Source organism: Protopterus annectens, chromosome 3.part0 (genome assembly GCF_019279795.1).
Source record: "Protopterus annectens isolate FY-2018-M chromosome 3.part0, PAN1.0, whole genome shotgun sequence".
Lineage (NCBI taxonomy): Eukaryota > Metazoa > Chordata > Ceratodontiformes > Protopteridae > Protopterus > Protopterus annectens.
In genome coordinates this window covers 330,819,205-330,832,437 of record NC_056731.1, presented here as the reverse complement: position 1 = coordinate 330,832,437, position 13,233 = coordinate 330,819,205, and positions in this window count along the sequence as shown.

Genomic DNA, 13,233 nt, shown 5'->3' with positions numbered 1-13,233 from the left:
TTCATGCTTTTGCTACATCTATATATGATTAAGCCTTTAGTTCCAAAATGGGGTTAATAGATATACCATAATTTATTCCCAGATGTACTGTTGAAATTAATAATATTTGCCATCTAGTTTCTCTTTCACCTAATTTTTTACTAATGTTGCATAAGCTATCTTGTTTGACTGAAAGCACAGTGCACTTTAAGCTATTTCTATTTATATGATTAAGAATTAATTGACTGATTACCTTGTGGAGTTGATTGGTCAGTGATAGTATTTAGACATGGATGGAATTTACAAATGTGTTCTGATGAAGTCTATAATGTAGATGAAAGCGCTTAACTGGATTTTAAGTGGTCATTAAATTGAGTTTTTAGAGTATTTTGTGTACATCCTTGGGATCCGGACACCCTACACAGCGGACTATTGTGTTTTTATCTTTTAATGGAAGTGGTGAGCCTAGAATAAGACAAAGGTGATGATTTGATTTCATATTATGAATGTTGAGATGATGTTAGTTTGGCTATTGAATGCATTTAGAATGAGTATCATTTAAATGAACAGAGAGTCGATTATATGGAGTTCTGAGATTATTGCAGTTGTTATATGACTTGAAATGTTTTAAAAATTGAGAATGTATATTTTACAAGAAAAAAATATGAAATACATGATCAGTAGTTCATATGCTTATAATATCAGATGGGGACTACTTTCAGTATGGTTGTTAGAGAATGTTTGCTACACTATAGGTTCATAGGTTTAAATATTAAGATTAATAATGTGCAAAGAGCTACATGGTATTAATCTTATTCTTTCAACTTTCTGTCTTTAATATCTATATTTATAAGATTTGTAGTGCATGGAGCACTGAGTATGGTCCAATACAGGGAAAAACACATGAGTTAAATGCCTCTTGCTTCCTTGTTAAGATTGGGTATCACACTAGGCAGTTAAATTTGCCAGTAATGACCAGGAAATGACATCAGCAGAATTAAAAACAGATTTTTTTTCTGCCTGCTGTCAGTGCTGGTAATGTATCCCTGTCTTTCTGTAACATAAGAGAGTATGTTACTGCTTTTCTGACAGTGCTCACTAAGTACTATATGGATCTGAAAGCCGGCAAAACACTAAGCACTTTTTTCCTGTAACTAGTAGTACATAGAGCAGATAAAGCTCCATACACTACAATGAAATATGATCAGGTCACCAATCAAAACCCATTATTATGCGTTCTTTGCACGGACACTGAGATTCACCTCAGGAGCATCTATGCCTCAAATACATAATAAGCCAGTTAGGATTGGTGTCCCAGTCATAAACCTCTATAGTATACTAATGTTGCATTATAGTAGATTAATAAAAAAAGTTCTTTAAAAAAATCTACAAGCAAAATCCTTAAAACCAGAATCCAGTGGATTCCATGGCAAGCTGACATCCACAAGAATTTTATGAAAAATCCTGAGTATTACAGCCCCACTGGATTCCATTGCAAGCTGATATCCACAACGATCAATAGATTTCCTTTATCAATATTCAAAAACAAGTTGAGTAAGGTCTACAGTTCTGTTATACTGTACTCTGGTGGAGGTTACATACCAGCAATGTTAGCATAACTATCCTTACCTAAAGTCCCGAGCTATAGAGAAAAAGTTATTCAGCAGGCCTGATGTGACCCTGGCACTTTTATACAGACTAGCAGACATTTAATACACATATTTGTTTGTAAAAGAATGCCTTTGATTCAATATGATGTCTGATTTAAGTCAGGATGTCAAGAAGACATAAGCTGTATTTAAGTTTCCCACCAAAGATGAAATTCAACAGTTTTATTTTAAATATGTTTGGAGAAATGATTTTCAGTACTTTGGTAGATGTCCAGAACATGTCTGCATTTGTGAAACACTTCACATTATATAATAAGGACCCAGGATTAGGGTGGATGTCACATACCTTAAATGTACAGTGGTACTTGTCAGAAGTCTGTCTTTATCCATTCTTTTAAACAAAGCTGTAAATCGTTAGTAGCAAATAGTAGTCTGGAACACGAAGTCTACATTAAAACTTTATAACAGAGGTTACATAACCATCTCACTGTCAACATTTTTACTACCGAAAGTGTTTAATAAAAGGGCTGTAACATGGCAGACCACTGTCATAGATTCAGAGGTTCATAGGTGGTTACTGGGCTATTGACCCAAAGGTCTTTACAAGCCTAGCTATATGTACTTATCATAATATTAGAGAAACCCAACAGGATTTTGCCTAAACTCGAGATCTTAGCTAGCAATGACTGCTCATATCTAGGAGGGTGCTTCCCATCCAGTTATACAGGCTATGCTTAAACAGGGTGATAGACGGGCTTTGTTTGATGTGAATTGGTTGCACATTCCTGAGAAGTGGCAACTTCTGAGAGACATATCTGTCTCTCCAGCAGTTCCTGTTTATATTGTAGGCCAGGTTAAAGTCCCTGGACTGGGTGACCCTTGTCCCATTTAACTTGCGGATATGCAGCATTTCCACTAGGTTTGGATCCGAGATTGCTGTGTAGGCCAGGCGCAAGTCTCCTCTAAGTAGTCTATACACTAATGAGTACAGACTTGGCTAAAAATCTCTGAGGTCTCTCAAGTTGCTGCAGATGCCTGGTAAGGTACATACCAAAGGAAGCATTGTACTCTATTGTTGGCCTGATGAAGGTCGACTGCAGGACTGTTAAGACCTTTTTCACTCTTTTTTTCCTCAAATATTTTTTTATTTTCAATTAAAATAACATTTACATAATATTTTTAAATATCAACTATACACAATATTTACAATAGCCTGACTTTCACTTATATGCACCATATGTTACTAAATATAGAATTAACAGATCAGTTATCAGAGATGCAATATTGATTATTGCAGAGTGCCCAACAAAGTTATAACTTTCTTCCAAGGATTATTTACCAATGGCCTGGGATAGATTCGTACTTCTTTGATTTTTATTTCCATCGATGCAGTTGTCTTCAGTAAAGTGTAGAATTCTTCCAAGGTTGAGGGTGTATTTGAATTCCACCTTCTGGTTATGCATTTCCTAGTTATAGCAAGTATTGTCCATAACAAATACATATTTATCTTATTCAGGTAGGGACCTTCATTTACATTTAGTATAATCAATACTTTAATTAAGGTAAAGGATTCATTAAATAAAGCTTGTAAAAAATGATTGATTCCAATATGATTTAATTTTATTACATTCATAAAAAATATGAATCCAGTCTGCTTTATTTGACTTTTCACACCTCCAGCAAAGACCATTTGTAGTAGTACTGATCTTTTTAATTCTATCTGGTGTTAAAAATGCTCTATGTAAGTATTTCCAGTTAAATATTTTCCAGTACTGTGTGTTAGAGGTGTAATTAACTGATAGTAAGATGTTGGTTTTAATTTATTCTGTTAACTGCAATGACTGACCTTTTGTTAAGAACTGCCAGTATGATGGTTTGGGACTTGTTTTATATGTTATTAACTCTTTATATAGATTTGAAATGGAATTTTTCTTTTCACAACTATTATATATAAATTAATACAGAAAACTTATTAGATTTGGAATATCTTTAAATGAGGAATTATTAATTAATCCTGCATAAATCTTGAGTGTACATTAGAATGATTTGTAAGGTTAACCAGTCCTGTGCTGGAATATTGTAAGCAGTTTTTATCATATGTATATCTAAAACATTTAATTTATTTACACATTGAAACCAGCATAAGAATCCATTTTGTTCCCAGCAGGTTATTGTTTCCTTATATATTTTGTGAGGAAAGTTCTTAGTGATGGTAAATGGGGTTAAAAGGTCAAACCAAAGTTTTAGATCCATGTTTGCATTGATAAGTTGCCTAAAGGAATTGATGTAATGATTAATCAGTGTTCTTTTAGAAGGTTTGGTTATATTATATTGTATACTTATGCATAGTATGTACCAGGGTTTGTTTGATTTGTCTACTATTACATTTTTTTTAACAGATTAAATTAATTTGTTAATATAGCTGTTGTTAATTCTTTCCAGTTGGCAAAATAATTTGGGTTTATCCAGTCTATTGTAGTTTTAAGCACAGATGCTTTTATATATGTTTCTATTTCTGGGAAGTTCAATCCTCCTTGTTTCCAGGGTCTAATGTGACGAGTTAGAGCAACTCTATTCTTTTTTGGATACCATAAAAATTGTATTAAACATGAGTTTATTTCTTTAAGAATGCATCTTTCAGGAATTAACTGTATTGCTAAAGCTACATATAGTATTTTTTGGCAATAAGACCATTTTTATTAATTACAGTCTGTCTTCAAAAGTTAATATAATTTTGTTCCACTTTTCTATATATATTTTTATTGTTTCAATAATGTTTTTTATAATTTATTAATATTGTTTTGTTTATATTTTTGCATAACACTATTTTAGCATAAGTTTTTGTTTTCCTATGATGGACTTATCTGTAATTTGTAGTTCTTTTTTCTTATTTAAAAATAGAAATTTTTATTTTGATCTATTAAAGTGTAGACCTGAAATCTTATAAAATTTCTCCATTGCTTCTTCTAGCTCTCCTAATGACTCTCTGGAGTTTGATAGGGTTAATAAAATATCATCAGCAAAAAGCATTATTTTAGATATGTACTGGTCATAGACTTCTATTGCTTTTATTCTTGGATTATTGCGTATTATTTCTGCAAGTATTTCTATAGCCAAAGCAAATAAAATAGGAGAAAGAGGGCATCCTTGTTTAGTACCTTTCGTTATATGGATAGATTCTGAGGTGAAAGGACCTAATTTAATGTAGGCTAAGTTATTAATATATGTGTTTTTTAGTAATAAGATGAAGGGAGAAGGAAATTCAAATAATGCTAAAGTTTTAAATAGATATTCCCAGTTGAGGGAATCAAAGGCTTTTTCTATGTCGAATCTGATTACAAGTGTTTCTCTATCTTCTTTATTCACATAATCTATAAGAGTAAGTATCCTTTTAATATTATCATGTGTGTGCCTGTTATATAAAAATCCAGTTTGATCATTATTAATTGTCTTTGAAAGTGGGATTTTCATTCTGTTAGCTAGGATTGACATGAATATTTTGTAATCATTATTCAGTAAAGATATAGGTCTATATGAGATGCAAAGATCTGATGGTTTATTATCTTTTAGAATTAGTGTTATGAGAGAATATTTCCATGAGGGTGGTATTTTTGCTTCTGACTGGATTTCTAGCAAAGTTTTATGAAAAAGGGAGATTAATGTTGAAGGGAAGAGTTTGTAAATTTCCGTAATTATACCATCTATACCTGGAGCTTTGTTAGATTTACTTTCTTTTATCTTGTCAACAATTTCTTTGTAGGATATAGTTTTTTTTGTAGGTCTAGTTTTAAGTTTTCAGGAATTTTTTTATATTGATAAGGTTTGTATCTAAGTTTATTTGGTTGGTATCCAAATCTTCTTTTTGAAGTGTTCCATATAATGGAACTGAAATGCTTCAAGGATGTCTCCTATATCTGATACTTTTTTCCCTTTCTTTTCATGATACATACTACTAATGTTGTTTACTTTAGATTGTACTTTAATTCTTGTAGATAAGTTATGTAGATATCTGGGGGAGATGGCTAATGAGTTTATTTTTCATTTTTCCAAGGCTAGACAAGTTTTGCGTGTTAGAATTTCATTATATTTTTTATTTAATTCCTCTATTTCTTTTTTGACTTCTGGACAATTCTGATTTTTTTTAGATTTTGCTGTCAAGAGTCTGGTTTGCAAGTCTAGTGATTCAGATTCCCACTCTCTGACTTTGTCTTTATACCAGCTAAGGGTCTTACCAAATAAATACACTTTTAATGAGTCTCAAACCATGACTCTACTGATTTCTGTTGTATTATTAATTTCAAGAAATAATTGTAGTTCTGACAACATCCAGGGTCTGAATTCTTTAATTTTCATGATATATGATGAAATTCTAGTTGAGAGGATTAAAGGTTTAAACTCTGTTTGGAGCATCATTATCAGAGAGTCATGATGTGAGAAGGGGCATGGAACTACTGAGAAGTTGAGGATTTTTGTTTGTAAATCTTGAACTACGAATAATTTGTCTATTCTGGTTTGTGTTCCAAATCTATGGTCTTTATGGGAAAATAATAAGGATTTATCATCTTTTACTATAAAGTGTCTATTCAATGAAATGAATCAATCCATTTTTTACCTTTTTCACTCGAGGCAATGCCTTTGCTAATGAGGTATGCATTGTAGAATGTCTTCACAGTAGACACATGGTGGTCAGAGATTAGGCTACAGTCAATTTACATTCCCAAGTCTCTCACTACTGAGTTGTTACTTAGGGTATTATTATTTATATGTATAATTTTTACCGAAGGGGATGATAATTGCATGCATTTTTTACCACTGAGTTTGAGTCCATGGCTTTGGCACCAGTCATTGGTTTGTGTAACTCCCTCTTGAAGTATATTGACATTGTTTGGGGATTCAAGGATTGCACCTAATTTGCAGTCATTAGCAAACTTAGTCAACCACACCCCCTCTGCTTTGGCCTGAACTTCTGGCAAGTATTTCCAATCAATAGGGTGCCCAGCACTGACCCCTGTGGAACCCCACCAGTGACAGGTCTGCTGGTTGAGGTAAAGTCCCCAACTTTGACTGAGTGTGACTTGTCATTGAGCGAGTTAGCAACTCACCTGACAGCATAAGTGTTGTTATTCAACTGGGAGAGTTTATCAATGATGCCTGAATGTGGGATTGTGTTGAAGGCTTTGGCTAAGTCAAGGTAGGCTGTATGTAGAAATTTGAATCGTCTATGGCTCTGGTGATGTTTTCAATGAAGTCCACCAGTTTTAACAGGCATGACCTGATTTTGACAAAACCAAACTGTGTTGGATCAAAGGTTTAGAGATCAACTGTATCCTTATTTAGAAGGTCCATGATGATTCGTTCCATGGCCTTACAGATAGCACTGATTAAGCTTATGGGTCTGTAGTTCCCAGAGTCTGTTGCTGTAGCCTCTTTATGAAAGGGGATGACAGTTGCTGTTTTCAGTTCAGCAGGGACAAAACCAGTACTCAGGCTGTAGTTGAAGAGAGTACATAATGGAGTTGCTAACTCATGTTTTAGACCATTTAAAATGCAACCTGGGTTGCCAGCCGGTCCCATAGAGGCTGTGTTTTTGGCTTTGGAGGGAGCATTAATGATTTTCTCTTTGGAGATGCAAGGTGGATGGGATGTAGATTGAATGCTTTATGGAATGTCTGGAGGGGAAAGGGGGGTGAAATTTTCACCAAGCCTGTTGGCTAATAGGTTAGCTATTTTCACAGGATCAGTGTATGTGTGTGTGATGCCATCCATAGCTAGTTCAGCACACATCTGGGTCCTACCTTTAGGTTACAGATATAGCTGAAGAATGCCTTATGGTTATCCTTAGCTAGGTTGATATTTTTTTTTAAGTTGCCGTTAGAGGATTTTACAAGTTGTCTTATTTGTTTGTTCAACAGAGGAGGGTGTTCTTCCAGTGCTGGGACCTCTCTTTTTTATTCTTAGACAGCAACTTCTTCCTCTTGTTGTATAACTTATTAATGCTAGATGTCCACCAGGAGGCTTGTTTTTTCTTGAGGATCTTCTTTTGATCCTAATAGGTACAGTTTTGTCAATACATTTGTGTAAGTGTTTGCACAGGGCATTTGTGTATAGCTTTGTATAATTGTCAATGCTATCTGTCAGAACAGGTGCTTGGAAATTACTTATGCCATCCCTTAGAAGGATATAATTAGCTCCCATGAAATGTTTTAGTCTGATTTCACCAAAGAGGGGTCCAGATGTTACAGCTACTTTAAATGTGACTGATTTGTGATCAGATTTTACCAGTGAGGGTCCTATACTTGTGGTGGTGCAATGGTCACCCATGTTAGTGAGGACCAGGTCGAGATCACAGAGCCTCTTTTTCATTTCCTACTCTGTGTGAATGATTTTGCCTTATTACACCATGGAAGTCTGGCTTGTTCATTCAAGTATGACTGTAAACTGAAGTCTGCAATGAGTGTGACCATCTTTTTCTGAAAAAATAAGTCCTTGCTAACGTATGAAAACCCTAGAGTACAGACAATTCATTGCCCTCAGTCATTACCCACCTACTGAATATGCCAGTTATACAATTCTCAGTTATCTGCCCACTTTGTTGGATACAGATATAACTTTCAGTTATATAGAATGGGTCACTTGTGAAACCATTGTTATATTAAATGTTCCGTACTGAGCCATTAGACTGCTTATATGTCTGACGGTAAGAAAATCTGCATTTCTTTCTGCAAGTCCTAACCCAGGCACTCCATTAGTCTCCAAAAAAAGACATAATTTTAAGTAAGATAAGATACCAGACTGCAAGGCATTCTCTCAACAATATAGCATGCATCTGTTGTTGTCTTCTTTACAGCCAAGCAGAAACCACACTAAGATTAGTCTCCTTCTGTATTCTGTACATACTACAGTACATATTTGCACTGAGTAAATCGCCTCCTTCTGTATTTTATACATATTACAGTTTATGTTTACACTGGCTAAATTGCTAATAATTACTTGAACTCATATTTCAGTGTATAATATGCAATCTGTTTGCATTTTAATACAAGATTTCAAGTCTAATGCTGGCTTTTTAATATCACTGTCACTTAGCAATACTGATTTATTCTTGCTTTTGCCAGCAGAACCTAAACTGTAGTTAATCAGTGTAATATCATTAGTGGAGTCCAGACTACAAACATTTTACTTACAGTGAGAATTACATCACATTAACACCAGCTGAACTGTATTTAACTTCACCGTTAGCCATTTCCTGGGTGAATTTTGCTATCAAACTTATTATATAATTTGTCACCTATATGTGCTTTGTTTTCTGTCCACCTTTAGTCTGAACTATAAATGAAAGGAGTTCTGAACCCAACTCACCCACATAGTTAAAAAATGAGTTTACAGCATGATTTCCATGCTGTGCCAGTAGGTGGCACTATTACAGAAGAGAGTAGAGTTGAGTAGTACTTTTTTTTTTTTTTTTTTTTTTGGTGCCCTCTGTTGTTCAATTTTCTATATGGCATTTTGTGCAAAAGATTTTAAGGGGGATTTAGACATAGGGCCCATCTGACTTTGTTATGTGTCTGGAAAAACACTGCAGCCAAATTCTGTTCATGTTTTTCAATCCTTGAAAAGTGTGTTGTTGGCTTTGAAGACCTGCAGTGCTCAGAATTGTTCATCATCAGACTATACGTCTAGTATAGGGGACTAACTAAATCAACAGCAAAGAAAATTCTGAAGGTCTTTCCTTCTCAGTGGCATTAAGGATGAGTAAACTATTTCTTTTTGAGGGATAATGATATGGAAGTGTGTGTTTACATGTGTGTGTGTGTGTGTGTGTGTGTGTGTGTGTGTGTGTGTGTGTGTGTGTGTGTGTGTGTATGTATATATATTATATATATATGTGTGTGTGTGTGTGTGTGTGTGTGTGTGTGTGTGTGTGTGTGTGTGTATCTATGTGTGTGTGTGTGTGTGTGTGTGTGTGCGTGTGTATCTAAGTGTGTGTGAGTGTGTGTGTGTGTGTGTGTGTGTGTGTGTGTGTGTGTGTGTGTGTGTGTGTGTGTGTGTGTGTGTGTGTGTGTGTGTGTGTGTGTGTGTGTGTGTGTGTCTGTGTGTGTTTGTGTATCTATGTGTGTGTGTGTGTGTGTGTGTGTGTGTGTGTGTGTGTGTGTGTGTATATATATATATATATATATATATATATATGTATTTTTATATATATATATATATATATATATATATATATATAAAATATATGTGTGTGCGTGCATGAACAGATCAATACATACATACTTATAGATAGATAGATAGCTATATATGTGTGTAAATTAATAATGTACGTCAGATATGTGACCATAGTACCATAATGATGTTTTTAAGTAATACCAAGTTTCACTATGACTGTGTGGGGTCTGGTTAAATATTGGGCATATCTATATAAAGGTAACATTTAAAAGGGTTTTTGTAGCTTTACTGTTGATGGACTTCATGAGAAGCAATTCTACAATTTTATAAACCAGGTTGTGTAGTTATTTCTTTACTGCTCCTGTATGGCCTTACAGTTTACAGAACTGCTATGTGTCAGTCACCAGAGGTTTTCCATTAACATTACCTTTGTGTGGCTCTAGAGTTACAATATATAACTAATGGTGAGGAGGTAATCATTCCTCTCAACTGTCCAGATTTTCACAGAATGTCTAGATTTTTGCCTCATATTTTTGGTCCATTCCTCATAAAATTTGTGGTTTTCTGATAAATCACTGAGGACTGAAGTTAATAAATATTGACATGCATTTGAGTTTCAGGCTTCATAGCCTTCATAAAATGTATGCTAACATAAATCCTGGTATTCTAGGAACATTCTACATTTATTAGAGCAATTTTTGAACTCTTTCTCTATTTTTGGGCCTCTGCCCCCCTCCCCATTATTCTAGGCTTTGTCCAGATTTCTTTAGCTAACAGGTTTAGTGGTGTGTTGATGAAGCTCCCTTTATGAGGGATGCAGAAAGCTTGACATCCTCTGGAAAAACACTTTTGTATGTGTAATGTTGGATCAATAGAGTTTCAATATTTTGTGGAATTCATTGTTTAGGTTTCAAAAGTTTTGATTTCACTGCTGTTAGTTTCTGTTTTTTGTCAGGCACTAATATATGTGTGTACATACACAGACACATTTTCATTTTTTTACCTTTGCTTCTCTTAGGAAAGCAAAAAAGTACAAACACACACACACACACACACACACACACACACACACAAACACACACACTCATGACTTTTTTTTCTCCTGGCACAAAATTCAAGCTTTGCTTCGGTGAAACAGAGTGATTAGTGGCAACTTGATTGTGAAAGTACATGCACTGAGGCAACATTATGATGAATCATGAAAGGATTTGCTGTTCAGGTCTTGCATTCTGAATTTCACAAAGCAAACACTGCAGTCTGCAATATGAAATGAAGGACATCCTCATCTGCTCCATCATCAGTTACACAACAGCTTCAAGGGGACTAAAAGGATGTGTGGTCAAAGGGAATAAGCAGTCTGGCAATCGGTATTTCATAAGTCGTTATGGGGTAGTGAAGAAGTGCAGAAATGAAAAGCAGCTGTTCTCACTTATGGAGAACGTCATTCATTTCTTCAATGGGTAAGCAAGCCTTTCTGTGGGTAAGCAATCTGTGATCCACACTACCATAACAACGTCAATAAGATACCAGCTGTATCAAGTATTGAACAATGCTTGTTAACCATGGAGTTAACCCTTGAGCTTGTTACTTGGTTACAGAGTGAAGTTCAAAAGGTCATACCTCATATTTTATGACTCAAAAGAAAGTTTAGCAGTTTGTTTAGAGAGAGTTCTGGTAGTTGGGATCATGATATGAAGTTCAAACTTGCTAACAATATCAGCTAGTGCACTATAACAGTAAAAGGAAATAACACATCAAGAGAAAAGATAGGTAAAAACAAATAGGAAGCATATCATTTTGAAAAACATAAGCAGATCTTGATTCCAGTCAAGTCCCGTGATCTTTATTTCTGCACCTTCCACCGAATGCATTTGCCACGGCTACAAGTTGATTTGTATACCTGGAATGAAGCTGCAGCATGTCTGAATTTGAAGTAGCCTCTGCAAATATATGACTCATTCCTTTCACTCCACTTCCAGAATAACTGGGTACGCACTACTCATTGTGAGGTTTAAGGCCCAGCATCTAAAGTTCTAGTCTGACCTAGTAATCATCAATGTTTAAGCTGGTATCATACAGTCTCTTTTCACAGAGTGTATATAAATGAATCTCTGCATGAGTAACTGCATGCCTGGACCAGAAAGCCATTAAAAGAGAATTACAGCAGAGAAAGCTGGAGAGAGTAAAACTGAAAACTGTAAGCAAAAATGTATCGGCTCTAAATAAAATGTGATAAAATAAACAGAAAGGACTGTAGCCCTCAGGGATAGATTGTATCAGAATGTTTCCAAAGCCAGGAATCATAAAAACTGCTGTTATTAAATAAACGTTTTTAGAAGCAGAGGCCCTGATCAAAGTCTAGGAGGACCCAACTAAAGAAATACTGTTTTATAACTTGTCATACATTAAAAAGTCCTGAAGGAGGGGGCTGCCCCATTTATGTGATTTTAGATTTCTGTTTCCTGCATTGCTCCTTCATACCCCATTCTTTGCTAGAACATGTATGAAAAGATATTGCTTGCACTTGCCCTGCCTTTCCACTAATTTACACTGGCAGTATTTTGAACTGCGTCCATATTCATCTATCAATGAAAAGGTCTACAAAAGATACTGCTATGAAAATAATAAAAAATAGAATAGGGTTTATATTTTCAGAGCCGCTCTGTTGGTTAAACTTAGTATTGTATGTATCTCTGCCGCTAAAGGTTTGAGTATCTTACTTTATAAAAACTGTGTCACAATCTAATAGCTCAGTGGTGCATGTAATTACGTTTTGAATGCATCTTAATTTACAACAACATGCCTTTCATGTTCTTGATTGCTCCTGCTTTGAGAGGAAAAATAGTTTAAATGTAATCACATTTGTTTATGTTGTGAATAATCCAAAGTGGAATTAAAGCAAACAAAGCAACAAAATCAAACAAAATCTTTTGAAGTAGAAAAGCATGCTACAGGCTATATGAAAGCATTGCAGTAAGACTTGAATGCTGTTGACAATTGTAAGCAGAAGTTAGCTAATAATTTCTCTACAGCACATCAGTACAGCACTATTCTTGTAGGCAACTACAGGAATACATTGCATTATCAAAGAGTATTCTTTAATTAAAAGAAATATTACATAGGAATGAGAAAAATTATACTAGTCTGGCGCACACTCTTGAGAAAGATGGTTACTTTATCACAGGATGAATACAGACATCTTTTGGTTATGTGTGGGAACTGCAACACCCATTACACATATTTATGCCCAAGTTGATTTTGTTATAAATACATGTTGCAATTAATGTCTTAACTTTTACCTACCTAATGAATGTTTGGTGAATTTTCATTGATTCCATTTTAAGCAAAAATTAATTTACTGAATAGTTGTGTAGATATGTCATATCCTTGTATGATTTTAATCATTGTTAATTTGCTAGGCTAAACTGTGATTAAGGTATGTGTCCTTCCTGAGGGTTGACTTCCTGAAGTAGAAACA